Source organism: Talpa occidentalis, unplaced genomic scaffold (assembly GCF_014898055.3).
Source record: "Talpa occidentalis isolate TD23 unplaced genomic scaffold, MPIMG_talOcc4v2.1 talOcc4.15, whole genome shotgun sequence".
Lineage (NCBI taxonomy): Eukaryota > Metazoa > Chordata > Mammalia > Eulipotyphla > Talpidae > Talpa > Talpa occidentalis.
This window is the reverse complement of record NW_023601543.1, coordinates 37,746,463-37,749,493: the sequence shown is the minus strand read 5'-3', so window position 1 is coordinate 37,749,493 and position 3,031 is coordinate 37,746,463.

The window sequence follows — 3,031 nt, the reverse complement described above, 5'->3', positions numbered from 1 at the left end:
TGGACACTTGCCTGTACTTGCAGAGTGCCTATAATTTGCTGAAAAGTACCTTAGTGATCTGAATATTTTAACAATTATACCAAATAATATGACTAATATTAACCACCTAATGAATCCTGTTATATATTTTTCTAAATCTTTACAGAAAATGTGCATGAGGGGTTTGACAGAAATTCTTACTCCATTAAAGTCTATTAAAACTCTAATTTTCATCACATTTCCATTTATAAATCTCCTTTAGGAGGCTTTCTGAATTTTAATCAATTGCTCTGTCTTTTATTTTAACAATTCTTTAATAAAGATCATTGGAAAGAATTATTGTCAAAGATAATTACTGTGCTAGAAATTTTGAGAATATCTTAATTTTGACATTTCAGGGAATATCAGGAGAATGTTGTTGCATGATGTGTTTAATACATTATGATTATGTGATACAAATGGTGTAAGTGATATATATGTACATGTGTGTATATATACATATCAACAAAGGTAAAGTTATTTTTGTGACTTGGCTCAAGGTAGGGCCAAAGTAAATGGATTCAGTAAAAAGTGAGGAAATCAGCAAATGAGCTATATGCTTCTAAATCATGTATAGTATTTTAAATCAATGTTACTTCAAAAAAGAAGGAAGCAAAGCAACCAGGTTGTAAGTTTTAATATTTTATCTTTTGTTTTGTCAGTACATATTTACTTTATAGACCAAAGTCAATAATGACCTCTTTTACTTAGATATCCTAATTTTAATGTATTTGTACATATAAATTTTGCACTTACAGATAATTTTGGAAGCTCATTTTATGAGTAGACAAATTAGCACTTATTCTAGCAAGTATGTAATATCTCTATGTACATGGGAATTTTAATTACCTCAGTAATCTGTACTTTTACAGCAGAGTTCTACCCACAAGCAATGTCATAGATTAATTCCCTGTGAGTTATTCTATAGAGAAATTGGAAAATATCAAAATGAAAATATGATGCTAGATATTGTAACAGCAGGATGGCACAGAGCAGGATCTCTATGACCAGAGCAGTCGGGTGAAGGAGGAGTCCTGGAGCCCTCAGTGGCTTTTTCAGGCTTTTATTGGGTTTACCAGGTACATGGCAGGCAGGGATGCTGGGGGGCTGGGAGGCCCCCAGCAAGTCTTCACTCTTTCTGGGCTCTCCAGTGTTCTCTCATGGTCTCTGCTTCTCTTTTGCTCATCTCTCTTTCACTCCTTTCACTCCTTTCACTCTGCTCTTTTCGCTCTACTTTGCTCTGCTGTTCCGTTGGCATCTCCGTGATGCCGCCCTTATAAGTCCCATCTCAGCCCAGGTGAATCCCATCCATATATGCCCATACCCTACTCCAGGTGCTTGCCATTGGGCATGCATTCAGGACCACAGGGATCCATCAATTCTAATGGCGGGAGGGCAGAAAAGCGTGATATTTTACTTACCATACAATATTATAAAAAATAATCATGAAACCACTGCAAAACCTACAACACAACACACCTATATATATATATATATATATATATATATATATATATATATATATATTTGGTGTAGGCATATATAATATAGTTTAAACATAAGCTTATGCTCATTCTTGACAGAGTTCATGTATTATCAGACTGCTCTAATCTGGCTTTTAGCATTCAAATTGCTAAGGACTATCATTAACTAAAAATTACATAGTTACCAGGTAAAGTGTACTACTAGATAACCCCAAAAATGTACATGTACTCATCACAGAAGCCATTGTAACTATGCTGTCCCAGCTATTTCTATGCTACAAATTTTCCTTTTTTGACCAAGTTGAGTGAATAAAAGCTATCCCTTTGAAAAGAGATAAACTGTTTTTATTTGATTTCTAATATTAGATTTAGAAACATAAATTAGAAACCTAGATTTAGAACCTGTTTATCAATGATAAACAGGTTATCAGTCTTAATCTGTCGTCTCCAAAGTTGCATTATGCTACTCAAAAAAAAAAAAGAGACAAAACCAGCAAAAACACTAAAACGCAAGGATGTAGAACAATTCACTCATTTGCCAAGATATGGAAAGAATTCCTACATTTACACCACTCAGTTGGCTTGATATATTTTCTGACTACATAGCATAATATCTGCAGTGATATGTGATTAAACATTCGCTTGCATTACAGAAGGTGGGTGTAAAGGCAGGACAGGACACAGTGCGGGTTTTCTGATCCCATGTAGACCGGGTAAAGGAGGAGTCAGAGTCCTCAGTTGTTTTGCAGGTTTTTTATTGGGGTTCACCAGGCATATGGCAGGCAGGGGTGCTGGCTGGGGGGCTGGGAGGCTGGCAGGCCTCCCAGCCCCCAGCAAGTCTTCACTCTATCAGAGCTCTCTGGAGTTCGTCCTGCTGCTTCTCAGCTTCTCTTTCGGCTTCGGCTTCGGCTTCGGCTTCGGCTTCTACTGCTGCTGCTGGCATCCCCCTGACGCCGCCCTTAAAAAGAATATAAAAATAAAATTTATTATTTAAAAAAAAAAAAAAGCAGTCTTAGCTCAGCTGAATCCCATCTACCCATGCCCACACCCTATTCCAGGTGCCCGCCATCAGGCATGCATTCAGGACAAGGATCCATCATCTATCCTGATGGTGGAAGGGCAGAAAAGCCTGCTATTTTCTTTACCCTACAGTGGGTGACCAAAACCCCAAGGTCTTTCAAAATCTGAATCTGGAAATGGAGGGAGGAACCACAAACACAGAAGCTTCAGAGCACACAGCCTCAGTGAGGCTGCCGTCATCATCAGTGGCCTTGCCAGAACAAGGAACAGGCATCGGAAGATAGGTATATTGTGGCACACAGAAATGTAAAGGACCCATGCCACCCCATCCCTGAAGTTGGGTGTAGTGGATAGACTTGAAATCCTTGAAATTTTTCACTAGCTAGTATGGAGTTTGGAGGCCCCTCTCCCCACCTCTGGCTAAAGCAGGGAAGCTGGTTTCCAGTGGGCAAACAACAATCTACTAGCTAATAAAACTCACCCTACTTAAACTGGACTCAACTACAGTT